At 52.3% G+C, this 24,770-nt stretch overlaps 7 non-coding genes across 7 annotated transcripts; all 7 read left to right on the forward strand.

The window, feature by feature from the left end:
- The first annotated feature begins 1,437 nt into the window (after positions 1–1,437).
- Positions 1,438–1,510, forward strand: trnat-agu (transfer RNA threonine (anticodon AGU)). The gene has a single exon. It is a non-coding gene; the product is annotated as a tRNA-Thr (tRNA).
- Positions 1,511–3,186: 1,676 nt separating this feature from the next.
- On the forward strand, positions 3,187–3,259 carry trnai-aau (transfer RNA isoleucine (anticodon AAU)). Its single transcript has one exon. It is a non-coding gene; the product is annotated as a tRNA-Ile (tRNA).
- A 3,759-nt stretch (positions 3,260–7,018) lies between these two features.
- trnat-agu (transfer RNA threonine (anticodon AGU)) lies at positions 7,019–7,091 on the forward strand. Its single transcript has one exon. It is a non-coding gene; the product is annotated as a tRNA-Thr (tRNA).
- A 2,147-nt stretch (positions 7,092–9,238) lies between these two features.
- trnat-ugu (transfer RNA threonine (anticodon UGU)) lies at positions 9,239–9,311 on the forward strand. Its single transcript has one exon. It is a non-coding gene; the product is annotated as a tRNA-Thr (tRNA).
- Positions 9,312–10,253: 942 nt separating this feature from the next.
- trnat-agu (transfer RNA threonine (anticodon AGU)) lies at positions 10,254–10,326 on the forward strand. The gene has a single exon. It is a non-coding gene; the product is annotated as a tRNA-Thr (tRNA).
- Positions 10,327–19,802: 9,476 nt separating this feature from the next.
- On the forward strand, positions 19,803–19,875 carry trnat-agu (transfer RNA threonine (anticodon AGU)). The gene has a single exon. It is a non-coding gene; the product is annotated as a tRNA-Thr (tRNA).
- A 3,686-nt stretch (positions 19,876–23,561) lies between these two features.
- trnai-aau (transfer RNA isoleucine (anticodon AAU)) lies at positions 23,562–23,634 on the forward strand. Its single transcript has one exon. It is a non-coding gene; the product is annotated as a tRNA-Ile (tRNA).
- The last annotated feature ends 1,136 nt before the right edge of the window (positions 23,635–24,770 follow it).

Raw genomic sequence — 24,770 nt, forward strand, 5'->3', positions numbered from 1 at the left:
GTAACTTCCCACACACCTCCCTATCTCTGTAATCTCTTCCAGCTCCTACATCCCTCCCTATCTGTGTAACCCCACAATCAGCCATGTTCTTATTGAATGGCGGAGCAGGCTCAAGGGGCTAGATGGCCTACTCCTGTTCCTAATTCTTATGTCCTTATGTCTGCACTCCTCTAATTCTGCCCTCCTGACCATCCCTGATTATAATCGGTCCACCATCGGTGGCCGGGCCTTCTGTTGCCTGGGCCCCAAGCTCTGGAACTCCCTCCCTAAACCTCTCCGCCTCTCGACCTCTCTTTCCTCCTTCAAGACTCTCCTTAAAACCGACCTCTTCACCTGCGCTAATTTCTACTTTTGTGGCTCGGTGTCAAATTTTTGTCCCATAATCCTCCTGTGGAGCACCTTGGGACGTTTCACTACGTCAAAGGCGCTATATAAATATACATTATTGTTGTTGTTCCCTCTGTCTCTCCTCTTCCCCGTCTCTCTCTCACTCCTTCCCCTCACTCTCCCCTTCCCTCTCTCTCACTCCATCCCCTCACTCTCCCCTTCCCTCTCTCTCACTCCTTCCCCTCACTCTCCCCTTCCCTCTCTCTCACTCCTTCCCCTCACTCTCCCCTTCCCTCTCTCTCACTCCTTCCCCTCACTCTCCCCTTCCCTCTCTCTCACTCCTTCCCCTCACTCTCCCCTTCCCTCTCTCTCACTCCTTCCCCTCTCTCTCCCCTTCTCTCTCTCTCACTCCTTCCCCTCACTCTCCCCTTCCCTCTCTCTTCCTCTAATAGAGCCCCACCTGGTGGACTATCGATGTAATAACAACTACTGACACGCTCCTTTCTCTCTCCATCTCTCTCTCTCTCTCGCCTTCCCCCCTCACTCACTCCTTCCCTCTCCCTGTTCCTTTCCCCCGCTTTCTCCCCTTCCCACTCTCCGCTCCTCTCTCTCCACTCACTCCTCAATCTCTCCCCTCCCTCTCTCTCTCTCTCCTTTCCCTTCTGACTTTCCCCTTCCCCCCTCTAACCCCTTCCGGCTCGAGAGACAGTGAGCGACAGAGAGAAAGTGATAGAGAGACAGAGAGAGAGACTGAGAAAGAGAGAGAAACAGAGAGAGAGTGAGTGAGTGAGAGAGAGAGAGACAGAGAGACAAAGTGATCGAGAGACAGAGAGAGAGACTGAGAAAGAAAGACAGAGAGAGAGAGACTGAGAAAGATACACAGAGACACAGAGAGACAGAGAGACAGAGAGATTGGGACAGAGTGTGACTGAGTTGCCTTGGGATGTTTTACTACGTGAAAGACCCGATATATCGATGTTGAGAGGTGAATATTGAAGAGACGGAGGCAGGAGTCTGGGGGATGAGACACAATCTGAGCGTTTCACTGACCCCTCCTCATTCTTCAAACACACAGCACTAACTGGGAATGACCCACAGCCCAGGGCAGGTGGCTCCATAGCTCAGGGGTTAGAGCACTGGTCTAGTAAACCATGGACTGTGGGTTCAAATCTCACTGGGGCCTACTCACAATTAATTCAGTATTTAAATACAGTGTCAATTAACAAGGGCTTTAATTATAAATATTAAACATCTCTGAGACTGACCCTGGAATAACAGGCTCCCCTCACAACATTCTCTCTCTCTCTGCTTGACATGTTTTACATCTTTTTTCCGCTTTCTCGCTTTTCCCGTCTCTCACATTCCCATCTCTCACCCTCTTCCATCCCCCACTCTCCCCTGCCCTCTCTTCCCTCCCCTCCCTCCTCTCTCTCTCTTTTCCCTTTTTTTTCAGATTCTCCCATTCCCCCTCTCTCTGTCCCCTCCCTCTCTTTCTCTCTCTCCCCTCCCTCTCTCCTCTTCCCTTCTCTCTCTCCCCTTCCTCTCTCGCCTTCCATCTCTTTCTCTCCCCTTCCGCTCTCTCCCATTCCCCGCTCTCATCCTTTCCTCTCTCTCTATCTCTCTCCTTCCCCCTCTCTCTGTCCCCTCCCTCTCTTTCCCCTCCCCCTCTCTCTCTCCCCTTCCACTCTCTCTTCCTCCCTGTCTCCCATTTCCAACTCTCTCTCACTCCTTCCTACCTCTCTCCCTTTCCCACTATCTCGCTTTCCCCGTCTCTCACTGTGATATATTCACAGAGCACAGCACACACAGCTCCTAACAAGGCAGGCAGCTCTCTCGGAAGCCTCCGGAAATCTGCCTGGTTCAGTTTAATTATTAACTCTGCAGTTGCAGTACACAATATGTCCACATCCACAGTGTGGAGCGACAAACATTACAAGCTTACAGACATTACACTCACTCATTCCCCTCTCTAACCCTCTCCCCTCACTGTCTCTCCTTCCCCCTCTCTCCGCTTTTCACTCTCCGCTTCCCTCTCCTTCCTCCCTCTCTTTCGTCCCCTCCCTCCCCTCTCTCCTCTCTCTCTCTCTCTTTTCCATTTCTTTTCAGGTTTCCCCCTTCTCCCACTCTCTCCCCTTCCCCTCCCGCTCTTTCACATTCCCAACTTTCTCTTTTCCCTTCCCCTCTCTTTCCCTCTCCTTCCCCACTCTTTCTCTCCCCTTCCCCTCTCTCTCTCTCACTCCTTCCCCATCACTCCTCTCAACATCTCTTTCACCTTCCCCCCACTCTCTCTCCCCTTCCCTCTCTTTCCCCTCCCCTCTCTCGCTCACTCCTTCCCTCTCTTTCTCTCCCATTCCCTTCTCGCTCACTCCTTCCCCTCTCCCTTTTCATTTTCTCCCCTCCTCTCTCTCTCCTCTCCCTCACCTTCTCTCTCCCCTCCACAGTCTCCACTCCCCTCCATCCTCCCTTTTATTCCCTCGCTCTCGCTCTCCCCTTTCCCATCAGACTCTCCCCCTCCCCATCTCTCCCATCCCCCCTCTCACTCCCCTTCTCCCTCTCTCTCCCCTTTCCCCGCTCTACCCTCTCCCCTCGAGGGACAGAGTGAGAAGGTGAGAGACAGAAAGAAAGAGACAGAGACAGTGAGACAGAGAGAGACTGAGAGATTGGGACAGAGTGTGACTGAGTTGCCTTGGGATGTTTTACTACGTGAAAGATCCGATATATCGATGTTGAGAGGCGAATATTGAAGAGACGGAGGCAGGAGTCTGGGGGATGAGACACAATCTGAGCGTTTCACTGACCCCTCCTCATTCTTCAAACACACAGCACTAACTGGGGAATGACCCACAGCCCAGGGCAGGTGGTTCCATAGCTCTGGGGTTAGAGCACTGGTCTAATAAACCAGGGGTCGTGGGTTCAAATCTCACTGGGGCCGACTCAAAATTAGCTCAGTATTTAAATTCACTGTCAATTAACAAGGGCTTTAATTATAAATATCAAACAGCTCCAAGACTGTCCCTGCAACAACAGGGTCCCCCCTCTCTCCTCCTTCTTGTGTCTCTGACTCTCCCTTCCTCATCACGACCCGTTCTACACCTTTTTATCGCTTTCCCGTCTCTCACTCATTCCCTTCTCCCCCTTTCCCCCTCCCTCGCCTCACCCTCTCTCTCCGCTATCCACTCTCTCACCCCCTCTCTCCGCTCACTCTGTCTCTTTCGCCAACCCAGTCTCTCCACCCTCTCTCCCCTTCACCTCACCTTTTCACTCTCCACCTCCCACCCTCCCCTCCTTCCTCTCTCGCTCTCTTTTCCCTTTCTTTTCAGAGTCTCCCGTTCTCCCTCTCTCTCCCTTTCCTTTCTCTCTCCCTTGCCTCCTCCCTCTCTTGCCTTCCCATCTCTCTCCCCTTCCCCCCTCTCCCCTTCCCCTTTCTTCCCTTCCATCACTTACTCTCCCCTTCCGCTCTCATCCATTATCCTCTCTCACTCACTCCATCGCCACCCTTCCCTCTCCCTCTATTTCCCCTTCCCCCTCTCTCTCACTCCTTCCACTCTCTCTTTTCCCTTCCCCTCTCTTTCCTGCTCCTTACCCTGCGTTTCCCAAAGCAGGTGGTTCCATAGCTCAGGGGTTAGAGCACTGGTCTAGTAAATCAGGGTTGTGGGTTCAAATCTCACTGGGGCATACTCAAAATTAGGTCAGTATTTAAATTCACCGTCAATTAACAAGGGCTTTAATTATAAATATTAAACTGCTCTGATACCGACCCTGGAACAACAGGTTGTCGTCTCAATTACACTTTCTCTCCATCCAAATCTCTCTCTGCCGACCCCCATTCTGCATCTTTTACCCCCTTTCCCGCTATCTCGCTTTGCCCGTCTCCCCCCTCCCTTGCCACACCCACTCTCTATCCTTTCCTGTCTCTCTCTCTCCCCCTTCCGCTCCCCACCTCTCACTCCCCTTCCCCCTGTCTCTCAATTCTTCCCACATTCTACCCAATATAAACCAGAGATGATCCAAAACTTGGCTGATCCCGTGTCCTAACTCGCATCCAGTCCCGCTCACCCATCACCCACTGTGTTCACTGCCCCGTGTCCTAACTCACACCCAGTCCCGCTCACCCATCACCCCCTGTGTTCACTGCCCCGTGTCCTAACTCGCACCAAGTCCCACTCACCCATCACCCCCTGTGCTCACTGCCCCCGTGTCCTAACTCGCACCGAGTCCCACTCACCCATCACCCACTGTGCTCACTGCCCCCGTGTCCTAACTCACACCCAGTCCTGCTCACCCATCACCCCCTGTGCTCTCTGCCCTACATTGGCTCCCGGTTAAGCAACACCTCGATTTTAAAATTCTCATCCTTGTTTACAAATCCCTCCATGACGCTCGCACCTCCCTATCTCTGTAACCTCCTCCAGCCCCTACACCCCTCCCTATCTCTGTAACCTCCTCCAGCCCCTACACCCCTCCCTATCTCTGTAACTTCCTCCAGCACTACACCCCTCCCTATCTCTGTTACCTCCTCCAGCGTCTACACCCCTCCTATCTCTATAACCTTCTCCAGCCCCTACTCCCCTCCCTATCTCTGTATCCTCCTCCAGCCCCTACACCCTCCCTATCTCTATAACCTCCTCCAGTTCCTACACCCCTCCCTATATCTGTAACCTCCTCCAGCCCCTACACCCTCCCTATCTCTGTAATCTCCAGCCCCTACACCCCTCCCTATCTCTGTAACCTCCTCCAGCCCCTACACCCCTCCCTATCTCTGTAATCTCCAGCCCCACAACCCCCCGAGATGTCTGCACTCCTCTATATCTGCCCTCATGACCATCCCTGATTATAATCGCTCCACCATCAGTGGCCATGCCTTCTGTTGCCTGGGCCCCAAGCTCTGGAACTCCCTCCCGAAACCTCTCCGCCTCTCTACCTCTCTTTCCTCCTTCAAGACTCTCCTTCAAACCGATCTCTTCACCTGCGCTAATTTCTATTTTTGTGGCTCGGTGTCAAATTTGTATCCCATAATCCTCCTGTGGAGCACCTTGGGACGTTTCACTACGTTAAAGGCGCTATATAAATATACATTATTGTTGGTGTTCCCTCTGTCTCTCCTCTTCCCCGTCTCTCTCTCACTCCTTCCCCACACTCTCCCCTTCCCTCTCTCTCACTCCATCCCCTTCCCTCTCTCTCACTCCTTCCCCTCACTCTCCCCTTCCCTCTCTCTCACTCCTTCCCCTCACTCTCCCCTTCCCTCTCTCTCACTCCTTCCCATCACTCTCCCCTTCCCTCTCTCTCACTCCTTCACCTCTCTCTCCCCTTCCCTCTCTCTTCCTCTAATAGAGCCCCACCTAGTGGACTATCGATGTAATAACAACTACTGACACGCTCCTCTCTCTCTCCATCTCTCTCTCTCTCTCTCTCGCCTTCCCCCCTCACTCTCTCCTTCCCTCTCCCTGTTCCTTTCCCCCGCTTTCTCCCCTTCCCACTCTCCGCTCCTCTCTCTCCACTCACTCCTCAATCTCTCCCCTCCCTCCCTCTCTCTCCTTTCCCTTCTGACTTTCCCCTTCCCCCCTCTAACCCCTTCCAGCTCGAGAGACAGTGAGCGACAGAGAGAAAGTGATTGAGAGACAGAGAGAGAGAGACTGAGAAAGAGAGAGAAACAGAGCGAGAGTGAGTGAGTGAGAGAGAGAGAGACAGAGAGACAAAGTGATAGAGAGACAGAGAGAGAGTGAGAAAGAAAGACAGAGAGAGAGAGACTGAGAAAAATACACAGAGACAAAGAGAGATTGAGGCAGAGAGAGAGTGAGAAAGGAAGACAGAGAGAGAGAGAGAGAGACTGAGAAAGATACACAGAGACACAGAGAGACTGAGAGACAGAGAGAGGGGAAGGAGTGAGTGAGTTGCCTTGGGATGTTTTACTCCGTGAAAGACCCGATATATCGATGTTGAGAAGTGAATATTGAAGAGACGGAGGCAGGAGTCTGGGGGATGAGACACAATCTGAGCGTTTCACTGACCCCTCCTCATTCTTCAAACACACAGCACTAACTGGGGAATGACCCACAGCCCAGGGCAGGTGGCTCCATAGGTCAGGGGTTAGAGCACTGGTCTAGTAAACCAGGGGTCGCGGGTTCAAATCTCACTGGCGCCTACTCAAAATTAGCTCATTGTTTAAATTTACTGTCAATTAACAAGGGGTTTAATTATAAATATTCAACAGCTCTGAGACCAACCCTGGAACAACAGACTCCTGTCTCTCTCTTCCCCATCATGACCTGTTCTACATCTTTTTCCCACGATCTCGCTTTCCCAGCTCTCACTCATTCCCCTCTCCCCCCTCCATCGCCTCACCCTCTCTCTCAGCTATCCACTCTCTCATTCTGTCTCTTTCGCTGACCCAGTCTCTCCACCCTCTCTCCCCTTCCCCTCGCCTTTTCACTCTCCACTTCCCTCCCTCCCCTCCTTCCTCTCTCGCTCTCTTTTCCCTTTCTTTTCAGAATCTCCCGTTCTCCCTCTCTCTCCCCTTCCTTTCTCTCTCCCTTGCCTCCTCCCTCTCTTGCCTTCCCATCTCTCTCCCCTTCCCCCCTCTCCCCTTCCATCTCTTACTCTCCCCTTCCCCCTCTCTCTCACTCCTTCCATTCTCTCTTTTCCCTTCCCCTCCCTTTCCTGCTCCTTCCCCTTGTCTTTTCACAAAGCAGGTGGCTCCATAGCTCAGGGGTTAGAGCACTGGTCTAGTAAACCAGGGGTCGTGGGTTCAAATCTCACTGGGACCTACTCAAAATTAGCTCAGTATTTAAGTTCACTGTCAATTAACAAGGACTTTAATTATAAAAATTGAACAGCTCAAAGACCGACCCTGAAACAACAAGCTCCCTGTCTACACTTCCCCGTCTCTTACACTCTCTCCTCCCTTCCCATTGTAACCTTTTTTCCCCAGTCTCTCACTCATTCCTCTCTGTCACCCTCTCCCCTCCCCCTCTCTCCCCTACCCACTCTCTGTGTCTCTTCTCCCTTTCTTTTCAGATTCTACGATAAAAACATAAGAACATAAGAAATAGGAGCAGGAGTAGGTCATACGGCCCATCGAGCCTACTCCGCCATTTAATACCATCATGGACTCAGCTCCACTTCCCTGCCCGCCCCTTTATTCCCTTGTCGGTTAAGAAACTGTCTATCTCTGTCTTAAATGTATTCAATGTCCCAGCTTCCACAGCTCTCTGAGGCAGCGAATTCCACAGATTTACAACCCTCTGAGAGAAGAAACTCCTCCTCATCTCAGTTTTAAATGGGCGGCCCCTTATTCTAAGACCATGCCTCCTAGTTCTAGTCTCCCCCATCAGTGGAAACATCCTCTCTGCATCCACCTTGTCAAGCCCCCTCATAATCTTATACGTTTCGATAAGATCACCTCTCCTTCTTCTGAATTCCAATGAGTAGAGGCCCAACCTCCTCAACCTTTCCTCATAAGTCAACCCCCCTCATCCCCGGAATAAACCGAGTGAACCTTCTCTGAACTGCCTCCAAAGCAAGTATATCCTTTCGTAAATATGGAGACCAAAACTGCACGCAGTACTCCAGGTGTGGCCTCACCAATACCCTGTATAACTGTAGCAAGACTTCCCTGCTTTTATACTCCATCCCCTTTGCAATAAAGGCCAAGATACCATTGGCCTTCCTGATCACTTGCTGTACCTGCATACTAACCTTTTGTGTTTCATGCACAAGTAACCCCCAGGTCCCGCTGTACTGCGGCACTTTGCGATCGTTCTCCATTTAAATAATAACTTGCCCTTTGATTTTTTTCTGCCCAAGTGCATGACCTCACACTTTCCAACATTATACTCCATCTGACAAATTTTTGCCCACTCACTTAGCCTGTCTATGTCCCTTTGCAGATTTTTTGTGTCCTCCTCACACATTGCTTTTCCTCCCATCTTTGTATCGTCAGCAAACTTGTCTACGTTACACTCAGTCCCTTCTTCCAAGTGGTTAATATAGATTGTAAATAGTTAGGGTCCCAGCACTGATCCCTGCGGCACACCACTAGTTACTGGTTGGTAACCAGAGAATGAACCTGTTGTGTTCCTAACACAGATGAGACTGCACACAGGGAGGTTAAAGTAACAGTGACCTCAGTCTTTATTAAGACACTCCAGAGTGAGGAACAGGCCTTAGGGCCCGGCTTATACACAGTGCTCCCAAGGGATGCTGGGATCCCTTGGGACTTCAGGGGATGTGCTTCCTGGTGGCGGAAGATGGGAGTGCATGCTTTACAGATACACAACAGAACCATCTATTCTTCTCTCTCCCCTTCCCTCTCTCAGTCCTTCCGCTCTCTCTCCCCCCCTTAACTCTATCTCTTCATCCCCACTCTTTCCCCCTCCCCCTCTCTCTCTCCCCTTCCCCTCCCACATTACCATTCCCCTCGCTCACTCCCCTTCCCCTCCCTCTCTCTCTCTCCCCTTTCCTCTCTACTGTCATTCTCCCCCCACTCCTTCCCCTCTCTCTCCTCCCTCCTCTATCTTGCCTCTCTCTCCCCTCCCCCTCTCTCCCCCCTCTCTCCCCTTCCCCCTCTGCTTTTTCACTCTCCCTTTCACTCTCCCTCTCCCCTTCCACTCTCGTCCCTCCCCTCCCTCCACTCTCTCTCTTTACCATTCTTTTCCGATTCTCCCCTTCGCCCTCTCTGTCTCCCCTTCCTTTCTCTCTCCCCTGCCCCCTCCCTCTCTCGTCTTCCCATCTCTCTCCCCTTCCCGTCTCTCCCCTCCCCCTCTCCTTCTCTCCCATTCCTCTCTCTCTCACTCCGTCTTCCTCTCTCTCCCCTTCCTCTCTTTCCCCTTCCCCATCTCTCTCACTCCTTCCACGCTCTCTTTTCCCTTCCCCTCTCTTTCCTGTTCCTTCCCCTGTAACTCCTCAAACAGGAGGCTCCATAGCTCAGGGGTTAGAGCACTGGTCTTGTAAACCAGCGGTCATGAGTTCAAATCTCAATGGGGCCTCCTCAAAGTTAACTCAATATTTAAATTCACCCTCAATTAACAAGGCTATTAAACAGCTTTGAGACTGACCCTGGAGCAACAATCTCCTTTTGTCTCCAGTGATATCGCTCTCCCTTCCCGTTCTGCATCTTTTTCCCGCTATTGAACTTTCCCCGTCCCTCACAGACTCCCCTCCCCCTCTCTCCCCCACCCTTTCACTCTCTCTCTCTCCGTCCCCTCTCTTTCCCCTCGCCACTCTTTCTCTCTCCCTTTCCCCTTCACTTCTCTTTCCCACTCCTCCACGATCACCTTCCCCTTCCCGCCTCTCTCTAACCCTTCCCTTTTCTCACTCTCCACTTCCCCTCTCTCCCCTTCTCTCTCACTTTTATTCACCGCGCACTCCTTCCCTCTCTCTCCTTCCTCCTCTATCTTCCCTCTCTCTCCCCTCCCCCTCATACCCCTACCCACTCTCTCCACCCTCTCTCCCCCTCCCGTTCTGCCTTTTCACTCTCCCTTTCCCTCTCTCCTCCCCTCTCTCTCCACCCCTACCTCCTCTGTCTCTCCCTTTTCCCTTTCTTTTCAGATTCTCCCCTTCTCCCTCTCTTTCTCGTTCCTATTTCTCCTATCCCCATCTCTCTCCCCTTCCCCCTCTCTCACTCCTTCCACTCTCTCTCCACTTCCCCTCTCTCTCTCACTCCTCCTCCCCTCTCTTCCCCTCCCCTCCCTTTCTCACTCCTTCTACTCTCTCCCTCCCTTCCACACTCTCTCCCTCCCTTCCACACACTCTCTCCCCTTTACCCCTCTCACTCCTTTCCCTCCCTCTCTTCCTCTTCCCCCTCCTTCCCCCTCTCTCTCACTCCTTCCTTCTCTGTCTCCCCTTCCCCCTCTCTCTCACTCCTTCCACTCTCTCTTTTCCCTTCCCCTCTCTTTCCTGCTCCTTCCCCTGTCTTTCTCAGAGCAGGTGGCTCCATAGCTCAGGGGTTAGAGCACTGGTCTAGTAAACCAGGCGTCGTGAGTTCAAATCTCACTGGGGCCTACTCAAGATCAGCTTATTTATTAAATTCACCGTCAATTAACAAGGGCTTTAATTATAAATATAAACCAGCTCTGAGACCGACCCTGGAACAACAGGCTCCCCTCTCCTCTCCTTGTCTCCCTCACACTCTCTCTTCCCCTTCCAAATCTCTCTCTGCCCTCCCCATCACTGTTATGTTCAGAATAAATCCACGGGACCGTATCGTAAGCTGAAACTATTGTGACCTTGGTCTCTTTATTGAGACCCCAGAGTGGGGAAGCAGCATGGTGGATCACCTTATGTACCTGCTTGTCCCAGGGTGCACAAGTGACCCTTAGGCCTCCCACAGGTGTGCCCCCTAGTGGCAAGTCTGACATATTGGTGAGGTTTAGGTGCATACATAACATCACTCCCCCCCCCCGCCCCCTCCAAAGGCTCATGTACCAGTTATTTGCAAGTTGAGGCGATATGACGCCCTGTGTCCCCGGGTCGATCACCTGATTTGAATTCCTGGCCTGGGTGAGTTGGTCGGAACGTTGCTGCCCGGCCGAGTGCCTGGTGTGATGGGACAGACGTGGCCAGGTCCTTTCACAATGGTGGCCTGCTTATCGATAGTTTGCAGTCTGGTCTGGTCCAAACGCTTTCTGCGTTTGCTCAGTACATGGTTTCACAACCAAACACTCCATTTTCATCACACACACACACACACTCCATTCCCCTCTTTGTCTCACACAGTGCTCTCGGCCCCATCTGGGGGCCCTGAATATTGTCCACGTCACTTATTCTGATGTGGCGTGGAGGGGGGCCGTACGATCGTGGTGCATTCTCTGCTGATAGCAGGCGGAAGGCTCGGTCCTGAGCGACTCTGTCCGGTGACTGCGTAGCAACCCGGGACAGCCGGGGTCTGTAGGGAGTCTACCGCGACACGTGTGGTGCTCGGCTTGGTGATCTGGGCTGCCCGCTGCGGACTATTGTCGCTGGCCCTAAGGCCTGGAGAGCCCAGGATGGGCCGATACGGCCCTGAGACTTTCAGTGGTAGCGGGAGGCCGTGTGGTCCCCCGTGGATCCTGGGCCGTAGTACGGAGGTTCCCGCACCACCGACTGTGTGTAGCCTCCCTGCCTTTCTTTGTAACACGTTGCAGGGTTTGCCCCACAGGGGGGGGGGGCAATCTGATGGGATGAGCATTACGTCTTTGCGACGGATAAGCTGCAACACTCCCGTCTGGCGGTTCGCCGTGAGCAGGCGGTAATGTGGGACCCTGGCTGGTCCAGGGCCTAAACTGAGGGGGCCCTTACGGTGGACCCATCGCTTTCTCGCACTTCCGTAACAACGAGCAGGTCTGTGGGCTGCGCCGTTTCCACCCCGGGGGGTGGGCAAGGTTGGTCAACTGAGGGCATCAGCGCCATTCTCAGTGCCTGGCCCGTGGCGGATCATGTTACAGAGCACACACAGTGTTAGACATATTCCAAACAAAGCCTTGATAATGCTGCCTCTGCTCTCCCAAAACTGTGGGATGGGCAGCTTGTCTGACTCGGGCACATATTGGGACCCTCGTTGGTGCCTCTCTTTTGCCCCATGAACGCAGGCTACTGCCTTGGGTAACTTACAGGATACATGTACAACCGGTTGGGGCTCGCCCGCTACTTTGGTTTGGTGTACAACACTCCCGACCTCGTGTGGTAACACATCACTTGCTACAAGTACTTTGTCAGATACATATACGACCGGTTGGTGTTCACCCGCTACTTTGGCTTGTTTTAACGTACCCCCGACCCCATATGATAGTACATCATTGGCCGCGAAAGAACGCTCACATGGGTTCCACAGTTGCAAACAACTTATTGGAACGCAGTGGGTTCCTGGACTTCTCAGCGTCCCTCCGCTTTACCTTTGCACCAAATCTCACTGGGGCCTATTCAATTTTGGCTTCTGTTACTGAATTGACCGTCAATCGGCGACAGGCCGACACCATCAACAGGAACCACTCACTCCGCACTTTATAATCTGCCCACAGTACTTTCACTTCCCACCCCCAGTCTGTATCCCACCTTTTCCACATCCAGTCTCAGAGACACCGATATATCACCGACTCATAGAAACTTACAGCACGGAAGGTGACCATTTCAGTCACCTCAGGACTCATGTTACGAGTGGGAGCAAGTCTTCCTCGATTCCGAGGGACTGCCGATGATGATGATATGATCCCAGCCTGATCCCACTTTCCAGCTCTCGGTGCGTAGCCCTGTAGCTTACGGCACTTCAAGTGCACATCCAAGTACCTTTTAAATGTGGTGAGGGTTTCTGCCTCTACCACCCTTTCAGGCCGTGAGTTCCAGACCCCCACCACCCTCTGGGTGAAGGAATGGAGGTCTCCCCTCAGCCTCCTCTGTTCCAAAGAAAACAACCCCAGCCGATCCAATCTTCCCTCGTCGCTAAAATTCTCCAGTCCCGCCAACATCCTGGTAAATCTCCTCTGCACCCTCTCCAGTACAATCACATCCTTCCTGCGATATCCTGACATTTCCCAGTTCCTGCCTTCGCTGGTTTTAGGCTCAAGATGCGGCAATGGACACAAGATGATCCAGTTGGGATTTTCCACAAATAATGAATCCCACGGCCACATCGGTTTGACCCTCGGAGGGCACTCTGTAAATTCACCAAATTTATTAAATGCACACCTTACCCCCGCCCTGTGGTTACGCTCGAACTGTACACAACACTGGTTAGGCCACAGCTGGAGTACTGCGTGCAGTTCTGGTCACCACATTACAGGAAGGATGTGATTGCACTGGAGAGGGTGCAGAGGAGATTTACCAGGATGTTGCCGGGACTGGAAAACTTTAGCCATGAGGAAAGATTGGATAGGCTGGGGTTGTTTTCCTCGGAACAGAGGAGGCTGAGGGAAGATTTAATTGAGGTGTATAAAATTATGAGGGGCCTGGATAGAGTGGATAGGAAGGACCTATTTCCCCTTAGCAGAGAGGTCAATAACCAGGGGGCACAGATTTAAAGTAATTGGGGGGAGGTTTAGAGGGGATTTGAGGGGAAATGTCTTCACCCAGAGGATGGTGGGGGTCTGGAACTCACGGCCTGAAAGGGTGGTAGAGGCAGAAACCCTCACCACATTTAAAAAGTACTTGGATGTACACTTGAAGTGTCGTATCCTACAGGGCTACGGACCGAGAGCTGGAAAGTGGGATTAGGCTGGGTAGCTCTTGGTCGGCCGGTGCGGACACGATGGGCGAATGGCCTCCTCCCCGTGCTGTAAATGTTCATGATTCTCTGATTCTCTCTCTCACTCCTTCCCACATTCTACCCGTCGTAAACTAGAGGTGATCCAAAATTTGGCTGCCCCATGTCCTAACTCGCACCGAGTCCCACTCACCCATCACCCCCTGTGCTCACTGCCCCCGTGTCCTAACTCACACCCAGTCCCACTCACCCATCACCCCCTGTGCTCGCTGCCCCCGTGTCCTAACTCGCACCGAGTCCCGCTCACCCATCACCCCCTGTGCTCACTGCCCCGTGTCCTAACTCGCACCGAGTCCCACTCACCCATCACCCCCTGTGCTCGCTGCCCCCGTGTCCTAACTCAAACCGAGTCCCACTCACCCATCACCCACTGTGCTCACTGACCCTGTGTCCAAACTCACACCCAGTCCCACTCACCCATCACCCCCTGTGCTCGCTGACCTACATTGGCTCCCGGTTAAGCAACGCCTCGATTTCAAAATTCTCTTCCTTGTATACAAATCCCTCCATGGCCCCTACACCCCTCCCTATCTCTGTAACCTCCTCCAGCCCGACACCCCTCACTATCTCTGTAATTCCCTCCAGCCCCACAACCCCCCGAGATGTCTGCACTCCTCTAATTCTGCACTCTTGACCATCCCTGATTATAATCGCTCCACCATCGGTGGCCTTGCCTTCTGTTGTCTGGGCCCCAAGCTCTAGAACTCCCTCCCTAAACCTCTCCACCTCTCTACCTCTCTTTCCTCCTTCAAGATGCTCCTTAAAACCAACCTCTTCACCTGCGCTAATTTCTACTTTTGTGGTTCGGTGTCAAATTTTTATCCCATAATCCTCCTGTGGAGCACCTTGGGACGTTTCACTACGTTAAAGGCACTATATAAATACACATTATTGTTGTTGTTCCCTCTGTCTCTCCTCTTCCCCGTCTCTCTCTCACTCCTTCCCCTCACTCTCCTCCTCCCTCTCTCTCACTCCTTCCCCTCACTCTCCCCTTCCCTCTCTCTCACTCCTTCCCCTCACTCTCCCCTTCCCTCTCTCTCACTCCTTCCCCTCACTCTCCCCTTCCTTCTCTCTCACACCTTCCCTTCACTCTCCCCTTCCCTCTCTCTCACTCCTTCCCCTCACTCTCCCCTTCCCTCTCTCTCTCTCCTTCCCCTCACTCTCCCCTTCCCTCTCTCTCACTCCTTCCCCCACTCTCTGCTTCTCTCTCTCTCACTCCTTCCCCTCACTCTCCCCTTACCTCTCTCTCACTCCTTCCCCTCACTCTCCCTTTCCTTCTCTCTCACTCCTTTCCTTCACTCACCTCTTCCCTTTCTCTCACTCCTTCCTCTCACTCTCCCCTTCCCTCTCTCTCACTCCTTCCCCTCACTCTCCCCTTCCCTCTCTCTCACTCCTTCCTCTCACTCTCCCCTTCCCTCTCTCTCACTCCTTCCCCTCACTCTCCCCTTCCCTCTCTCTCACTCCTTCCCCTCACTCTCCCCTTCCCTCTCTCTCACTCCTTCCCCTCACTCTCCCCTTCCCTCTCTCTCACTCCTTCCCCTCACTCTCCCCTTCCCTCTCTCTTCCTCTAATAGACCCCCACCTAGTGGACTATCGATGTAATAACAACTACCGACACGCTCCTCTCTCTTCATCTCTCTCTCTCTCTCTCTCGCCTTCCCCCTCACTCACTCCTTCCCTCTCCCTGTTCCTTTCCCTCACTTTCTCCCCTTCCCACTCTCCGCTCCTCTCTCTACTCACTCCTCAATCTCTCCCCTCCCTCTCTCTCTCTCTCTCTCTCCTTTCCCTTCTGACTTTCCTCTTCCCCCTCTCTAACCCCTTCCGGCTCGAGAGACAGTGAGCGACAGAGAGAAAGTGATAGAGAGACAGGGAGAGAGACTGAAAAAGAGAGAGAAACAGAGAGAGAGTGAGTGAGAGAGAGAGAGAGAGAGACAGAGAGACAAAGTGATTGAGAGACAGAGAGAGAGTGAGAAAGAAAGACAGAGAGAGAGAGACTGAGAAAAATACACAGAGACACAGAGAGATTGAGGCAGAGAGAGAGTGAGAAAGGAAGACAGAGAGAGAGAGAGAGAGACTGAGAAAGATACACAGAGACACAGAGAGACAGAGAGATTGAGGCAGAGTGTGACTGAGTTGCCTTGGGATGTTTTACTACGTGAAAGACCCGATATATCGATGTTGAGAGGTGAATATTGAAGAGACGGAGGCAGGAGTCTGGGGGATGAGACACAATCTGAGCGTTTCACTGACCCCTCCTCATTCTTCAAACACAAAGCACTAACTGGGGAATGACCCATAGCTCAGGGGTTAGAGCACTGGTCTAGTAAACCAGGGGTCATGGGTTCAAATTTCACTGGGGCCTACTCAAAATTAGTTCAGTATTTAAATTCACTGTCAATTAACAAGGGCTTTAATTATAAATATTCAACATCTCTGAGACTGACCCTGCAACAACAGGCTCCCCTCACAACATTCTCTCACTCTCTGCTTGACATATTTTACATCTTTTTTCCGCTTTCTCGCTTTTCCCGTCTCTCACATTCCCATCTCTCGCCCTCTTCCATCCCCCACTCTCCCCTGCTCTCTCTTCCCTCCCCTCCCTCCTCTCTCTCTCTTTTCCCTTTTTTTTCAGATTCTCCCATTCTCCCTCTCTCTCCCCTTCCTTTCTCTCTCTATCCCTCCCTCTCTCCTCTTCCCTTCTCTCTCTCCCCTTCCTCTCTCGCCTTCCATCTCCCCTTCCTCTCTCGCCTTCCATCTCTTTCTCTCCCCTTCCGCTCTCTCCTATTCCACTCTCTTATCCTTTCCTCTCTCTCTATCTCTCTCCTTCCCCCTCTCTCTGTCCCCTCCCTCTCTTTCCCCTCCCCCTCTCTCTCCCCCCTTCCACTCTCTCTTCCTCCCTGTCTCCCATTTCCAACTCTCTCTCACTCCTTCCTACCTCTCTCCCTTTCCCACTATCTCGCTTTCCCCGTCACTCACTGTGATATATTCACAGAGCACAGCACACACAGCTCCTAACAAGGCAGGCAGCTCTCTCGGAAGCCTCCGGAAATCTGCCTGGTTCAGTTTAATTATTAACTCTGCAGTTGCAGTACACAATATGTCCACATTCACAGTGTGGAGCGACAAACATTACAAGCTTACAGACATTACACTCACTCATTCCCCTCTCTAACCCTCTCCCCTCACTGTCTCTCCGTCCCCCTCTCTCCGCTTTTCACTCTCCGCTTTCCTCTGCTTCCTCCCTCTCTTTCGTCCCCTCCCTCCCTTCCCTCTTCTCTCTCTCTTTCTTTTCCATTTCTTTTCAGGTTTCCCCCTGCTCCCACCCTCTCCCCTTCCCCTCCCGCTCTTTCACATTCCCAACTTTCTCTTTTCCCTTCCCCTCTCTTTCCCTCTCCTTCCCCACTCTTTCTCTCCGCTTCCCCTCTCTCTCTCTCACTCCTTCCCCATCACTCCTCTCAACAACTCTTTCACCTTCCCCCCACTCTCTCTCCCCTTCCCTCTCTTTCCGCTCCCCACTCTCTCTCACTCCTTCCTCTCACTCTCCCCTTCCCTCTCTCTCACTCCTTCCCCTCACTCTCCCCTTCCCTCTCTCTCACTCCTTCCTCTCACTCTCCCCATCCCTCTCTCTCACTCCTTCCCCTCACTCTCCCCTTCCCTCTCTCTCACTCCTTCCTCTCATTCTCTCCTTCCCTCTCTCTCACTCCTTCACCTCACTCTCCCCTTCCCTCTCTCTCACTCCTTCCCCTCACTCTCCCCTTCCCTCTCTCTCACTCCTTCACCTCACTCTCCCCTTCCCTCTCTCTCACTCCTTCCCCTCACTCTCCCCTTCCCTCTCTCTCACTGCTTCCCCTCACTCTCCCGTTCCCTCTCTCTTCCTCTAATAGACCCCCACCTAGTGGACTATCGATGTAATAACAACTACTGACACGCTCCTCTCTCCATCTCTCTCTCTCTCTCTCTCGCCTTCCCCCCTCACTCACTCCTTCCCTCTCCCTGTTCCTTTGCCCCACTTTCTCCCCTTCCCACTCTCCGCTCCTCTCTCTCTACTCACTCCTCAATCTCTCCCCTCCCTCTCTCTCTCTCTCTCTCCTTTCCCTTCTGACTTTCCCCTTCCCCCTCTCTAACCCCTTCCAGCTCGAGAGACAGTGAGCGACAGAAAGAAAGTGATAGAGAGACAGAGAGAGAGACTGAAAAAGAGAGAGAAACAGAGAGAGAGTGAGTGAGAGAGAGAGAGAGAGAGACAGAGAGACAAAGTGATAGAGAGACAGAGAGAGAGTGAGAAAGAAAGACAGAGAGAGAGAGACTGAGAAAGATACACAGAGACACAGAGAGATTGAGAGAGACTGAGAGATTGGGGCAGATTGTGACTGAGTTGCCTTGGGATGTTTTACTACGTGAAAGACCCGATATATCGATGTTGAGAAGTGAATATTGAAGAGACGGAGGCAGGAGTCTGGGGGATGAGACACAATCTGAGCGTTTCACTGACCCCTCCTCATTCTTCAAACACACAGCACTAACTGGGGAATGACCCACAGCCCACAACAGGTGGTTGCATAGCTCAGGGGTTAGAGCACTGGTGTAGTAAACCAGGGGTCGTGGGTTCAAATCTCTCTGAGGCCTACTCAAAATTAGTTCAGTATTTAAATTCACTGTGAATTAACAAGGGCTTTAATTATAATTATTCAACATCTCTGAGACTGACCCTGGAACAACAAGCTCCCCTCACAACATTCTCTCTCTCTCTGCTTGACATGTTTTACATCTTTTTTCCGCTTTCTCGCTTTTCCCGTCTCTCACATTCCCATCTCTCGCCCTCTTCCATCCCCCACTCTCCCCTGCCCTCTCTTCCCTCCCCTCCCTCCTCTCTCTCTCTTTTCCCTTTTTTTTCAGATTCTCCCATTCTCCCTCTCTCTCCTCTTCCCTTCTCTCTCTCCCCTTCCTCTCTCGCCTTCCATCTCTTTCTCTCCCCTTCCGCTCTCTCCTATTCCCCGCTCTCATCCTTTCCTCTCTCTCTATCTCTCTCCTTCCCCCTCTCTCTGTCCCCTCCCTCTCTTTCCCCTCCCCCTCTCTCTCTCCCCTTCCGCTCTCTCTTCCTCCCTGTCTCCCATTTCCAACTCTCTCTCACTCCTTCCTACCTCTCTCCCTTTCCCACTATCTCGCTTTCCCCGTCTCTCACTGTGATATATTCACAGAGCACAGCACACACAGCTCCTAACAAGGCAGGCAGCTCTCTCGGAAGCCTCCGGAAATCTGCCTGGTTCAGTTTAATTATTAACTCTGCAGTTGCAGTACACAATATGTCCACATCCACAGTGTGGAGCGACAAACATTACAAGCTTACAGACATTACACTCACTCATTCCCCTCTCTAACCCTCTCCCCTCACTGTCTCTCCTTCCCCCTCTCTCCGCTTTTCACTCTCCGCTTCCCTCTCCTTCCTCCCTCTCTTTCGTCCCCTCCCTCCTCTCTCTCTCTTTTCCATTTCTTTTCAGGTTTCCCCCTGCTCCCACTCTCTCCCCTTCCCCTCCCGCTCTTTCACATTCCCAACTTTCTCTTTTCCCTTCCCCTCTCTTTCCCTCTCCTTCCCCACTCTTTCTCTCCCCTTCCCCTCTCTCTCTCTCACTCCTTCCCCATCACTCCTCTCAACATCTCTTTCACCTTCCCCCCACTCTCTCTCCCCTTCCCTCTCTTTCCCCTCCCCTCTCTCGCTCACTCCTTCCCTCTCTCTCTCCCATTCCCTTCTCGCTCACTCCTTCCCCTCTCCCTTTTTATTTTCTCCCCACCTCTCTCTCTCCTCTCACTCACCTTCTCTATCCCCTCCACAGTCTCCACTCCCCTCCATCCTCCCTTTCATTCCCTCGCACTCGCTCTCCCCTTTCCCATCAGACTCTCCCCCTCCCCATCTCTCCCATCCCCCCTCTCTCTCCCCTTCTCCCTCTCTCTCCCCTTCTCCCGCTCTACCCTCTCCCTTCGAGGGACATAGTGAGAAGGTGAGAGACAGAAAGAAAGAGACAGAGACAGAGAGACAGAGAGACAGAGAGATTGAGGCAGAGTGTGACTGAGTTGCCTTGGGATGTTTTACTACGTGAAAGACCCGATATATCGATGTTGAGAGGCGAATATTGAAGAGACGGAGGCAGGAGTCTGGGGGATGAGACACAATCTGAGCGTTTCACTGACCCCTCCTCATTCTTCAAACACACAGCACTAACTGGGGAATGACCCACAGCCCAGGGCTGGTGGTTCCATAGCTCAGGGGTTAGAGCACTGGTCTAGTAAACCAGGGATCATGGGTTCAAATCTCACTGGGGCCTACTCAAAATTAGTTCAGTATTTAAATTCACTGTCAATTAACAAGGGCTTTAATTATAAATATTCAACATCTCTGAGACTGACCCTGCAACAACAGGCTCCCCTCACAACATTCTCTCACTCTCTGCTTGACATATTTTACATCTTTTTTCCGCTTTCTCGCTTTTCCCGTCTCTCACATTCCCATCTCTCGCCCTCTTCCATCCCCCACTCTCCCCTGCTCTCTCTTCCCTCCCCTCCCTCCTCTCTCTCTCTTTTCCCTTTTTTTTCAGATTCTCCCATTCTCCCTCTCTCTCCCCTTCCTTTCTCTCTCTATCCCTCCCTCTCTCCTCTTCCCTTCTCTCTCTCCCCTTCCGCTCTCTCCTATTCCACTCTCTTATCCTTTCCTCTCTCTCTATCTCTCTCCTTCCCCCTCTCTCTGTCCCCTCCCTCTCTTTCCCCTCCCCCTCTCTCTCCCCCCTTCCGCTCTCTCTTCCTCCCTGTCTCCCATTTCCAACTCTCTCTCACTCCTTCCTACCTCTCTCCCTTTCCCACTATCTCGCTTTCCCCGTCTCTCACTGTGATATATTCACAGAGCACAGCACACACAGCTCCTAACAAGGCAGGCAGCTCTCTCGGAAGCCTCCGGAAATCTGCCTGATTCTGTTTAATTATTAACTCTGCAGTTGCAGTACACAATATGTCCACATTCACAGTGTGGAGCTACAGACATTACAAGCTTACAGACATTACACTCACTCATTCCCCTCTCTAACCCTCTCCCCTCACTGTCTCTCCGTCCCCCTCTCTCCGCTTTTCACTCTCCGCTTTCCTCTGCTTCCTCCCTCTCTTTCGTCCCCTCCCTCCCTTCCCTCTTCTCTCTCTCTTTCTTTTCCATTTCTTTTCAGGTTTCCCCCTGCTCCCACCCTCTCCCCTTCCCCTCCCGCTCTTTCACATTCCCAACTTTCTCTTTTCCCTTCCCCTCTCTTTCCCTCTCCTTCCTCACTCTTTCTCTCCGCTTCCCCTCGCTCTCTCTCACTCCTTCCCCATCACTCCTCTCAACAACTCTTTCACCTTCCCCCCACTCTCTCTCCCCTTCCCTCTCTTTCCGCTCCCCTCTCTCTCTCACTCCTTCCTCTCACTCTCCCCTTCCCTCTCTCTCACTCCTTCCCCTCACTCTCCCCTTCCCTCTCTCTCACTCCTTCCTCTCATTCTCTCCTTCCCTCTCTCTCACTCCTTCACCTCACTCTCCCCTTCCCTCTCTCTCACTCCTTCCCCTCACTCTCTCCTTCCCTCTCTCTCACTGCTTCCCCTCACTCTCCCGTTCCCTCTCTCTTCCTCTAATAGACCCCCACCTAGTGGACTATCGATGTAATAACAACTACTGACACGCTCCTCTCTCCATCTCTCTCTCTCTCTCGCCTTCCCCCCTCACTCACTCCTTCCCTCTCCCTGTTCCTTTGCCCCACTTTCTCCCCTTCCCACTCTCCGCTCCTCTCTCTCTACTCACTCCTCAATCTCTCCCCTCCCTCTCTCTCTCTCTCTCTCCTTTCCCTTCTGACTTTCCCCTTCCCCCTCTCTAACCCCTTCCAGCTCGAGAGACAGTGAGCGACAGAAAGAAAGTGATAGAGAGACAGAGAGAGAGACTGAAAAAGAGAGAGAAACAGAGAGAGAGTGAGTGAGAGAGAGAGAGAGAGAGACAGAGAGACAAAGTGATAGAGAGACAGAGAGAGAGTGAGAAAGAAAGACAGAGAGAGAGAGACTGAGAAAGATACACAGAGACACAGAGAGATTGAGAGAGACTGAGAGATTGAGGCAGAGTGTGACTGAGTTGCCTTGGGATGTTTTACTACGTGAAAGACCCGATATATCGATGTTGAGAGGTGAATATTGAAGAGACGGAGGCAGGAGTCTGAGGGATGAGACACAATCTGAGCGTTTCACTGACCCCTCCTCATTCTTCAAACACACAGCACTAACTGGGGAATGACCCACAGCCCACAACAGGTGGTTGCATAGCTCAGGGGTTAGAGCACTGGTGTAGTAAACCAGGGGTCGTGGGTTCAAATCTCTCTGAGGCCTACTCAAAATTAGTTCAGTATTTAAATTCACTGTGAATTAACAAGGGCTTTAATTATAATTATTCAACATCTCTGAGACTGACCCTGGAACAACAAGCTCCCCTCACAACATTCTCTCTCTCTCTGCTTGACATGTTTTACATCTTTTTTCCGCTTTCTCGCTTTTCCCGTCTCTCACATTCCCATCTCTCGCCCTCTTCCATCCCCCACTCTCCCCTGCCCTCTCTTCCCTCCCCTCCCTCCTCTCTCTCTCTTTTCCCTTTTTTTTCAGATTCTCCCATTCTCCCTCTCTCTCCTCTTCCCTTCTCTCTCTCCCCTTCCTCTCTCGCCTTCCATCTCTTTCTCTCCCCTTCCGCTCTCTCCTATTCCCCGCTCTCATCCTTTCCTCTCTCTCTATCTCTCTCCTTCCCCCTCTCTCTGTCCCCTCCCTCTCTTTCCCCTCCCCCTCTCTCTCTCCCCTTCCGCTCTCTCTTCCTCCCTGTCTCCCATTTCCAACTCTCTCTCACTCCTTCCTACCTCTCTCCCTTTCCCACTATCTCGCTTTCCCCGTCTCTCACTGTGATATATTCACAAAGCACAGCACACACAGCTCCTAACAAGGCAGGCAGCTCTCTCGGAAGCCTCCGGAAATCTGCCTGGTTCAGTTTAATTATTAACTCTGCAGTTGCAGTACACAATATGTCCACATCCACAGTGTGGAGCGACAAACATTACAAGCTGACAGACATTACACTCACTCATTCCCCTCTCTAACCCTCTCCCCTCACTGTCTCTCCTTCCTCCTCTCTCCGCTTTTCACTCTCCGCTTCCCTCTCCTTCCTCCCTCTCTTTCGTCCCCTCCCTCCTCTCTCTCTCTCTCTTTTCCATTTCTTTTCAGGTTTCCCCCTTCTCCCACTCTCTCCCCTTCCCCTCCCGCTCTTTCACATTCCCAACTTTCTCTTTTCCCTTCCCCTCTCTTTCCCTCTCCTTCCCCACTCTTTCTCTCCCCTTCCCCTCTCTCTCTCACTCCTTCCCCATCACTCCTCTCAACATCTCTTTCACCTTCCCCCCACTCTCTCTCCCCTTCCCTCTCTTTCCCCTCCCCTCTCTCGCTCTCGCCTTCCCTCTCTCTCTCTCCCATTCCCCTCTCGCTCACTCCTTCCCCTCTCCCTTTTCATTTTCTCCCCTCCTCTCTCTCTCCTCTCCCTCACCTTCTCTCTCCCCTCCACAGTCTCCACTCCCCTCCATCCTCCCTTTTATTCCCTCGCTCTCGCTCTCCCCTTTCCCATCAGACTCTCCCCCTCCCCATCTCTCCCATCCCCCCTCTCACTCCCCTTCTCCCTCTCTCTCCCCTTTCCCCGCTCTACCCTCTCCCCTCGAGGGACAGAGTGAGAAGGTGAGAGACAGAAAGAAAGAGACAGAGACAGTGAGACAGAGAGAGACTGAGAGATTGGGACAGAGTGTGACTGAGTTGCCTTGGGATGTTTTACTACGTGAAAGACCCGATATATCGATGTTGAGAGGCGAATATTGAAGAGACGGAGGCAGGAGTCTGGGGGATGAGACACAATCTGAGCGTTTCACTGACCCCTCCTCATTCTTCAAACACACAGCACTAACTGGGGAATGACCCACAGCCCAGGGCAGGTGGTTCCATAGCTCTGGGGTTAGAGCACTGGTCTAATAAACCAGGGGTCGTGGGTTCAAATCTCACTGGGGCCTACTCAAAATTAGCTCAGTATTTAAATTCACTGTCAATTAACAAGGGCTTTAATTATAAATATTAAACAGCTCCAAGACTGTCCCTGCAACAACAGGGTCCCCCCTCTCTCCTCCTTCTTGTGTCTCTGACTCTCCCTTCCTCATCACGACCCGTTCTACACATTTTTATCGCTTTCCCGTCTCTCACTCATTCCCTTCTCCCCCTTTCCCCCTCCCTCGCCTCACCCTCTCTCTCCGCTATCCACTCTCTCACCCCCTCTCTCCGCTTACTCTGTCTCTTTCGCCAACCCAGTCTCTCCACCCTCTCTCCCCTTCCCCTCGCCTTTTCACTCTCCACTTCCCTCCCTCCCCTCCTTCCTCTCTCGCTCTCTTTTCCCTTTCTTTTCAGAGTCTCCCGTTCTCCCTCTCTATCCCCTTCCTTTCTCTCTCCCTTGCCTCCTCCCTCTCTTGCCTTCCCATCTCTCTCCCCTTCCCCCCTCTCCCCTTCCCCTTTCTTCCCTTCCATCACTTACTCTCCCCTTCCGCTCTCATCCATTATCCTCTCTCACTCACTCCATCGCCACCCTTCCCTCTCCCTCTATTTCCCCTTCCCCCTCTCTCTCACTCCTTCCACTCTCTCTTTTCCCTTCCCCTCTCTTTCCTGCTCCTTACCCTGCGTTTCCCAAAACAAGTGGTTCCATAGCTCAGGGGTTCGAACACTGGTCTAGTAAATCAGGGTCGTGGGTTCAAATCTCACTGGGGCATACTCAAAATTAGGTCAGTATTTAAATTCACCGTCAATTAACAAGGGCTTTAATTATAAATATTAAACTGCTCTGATACCGACCCTGGAACAACAGGTTGTCGTCTCAATTACACTTTCTCTCCATCCAAATCTCTCTCTGCCGACCCCCATTCTGCATCTTTTACCCCCTTTCCCGCGATCTCGCTTTGCCCGTCTCCCCCCTCCCTTGCCACACCCACTCTCTATCCTTTCCTGTCTCTCTCTCTCCCCCTTCCGCTCCCCACCTCTCATTCCCCTTCCCCCTGTCTCTCAATTCTTCCCACATTCTACCCAATATAAACCAGAGATGATCCAAAACTTGGCTGATCCCGTGTCCTAACTCGCACCCAGTCCCGCTCACCCATCACCCACT

The sequence above is a fragment of the Pristiophorus japonicus genome, unplaced genomic scaffold (assembly GCF_044704955.1).
Source record: "Pristiophorus japonicus isolate sPriJap1 unplaced genomic scaffold, sPriJap1.hap1 HAP1_SCAFFOLD_594, whole genome shotgun sequence".
NCBI lineage: Eukaryota > Metazoa > Chordata > Chondrichthyes > Pristiophoridae > Pristiophorus > Pristiophorus japonicus.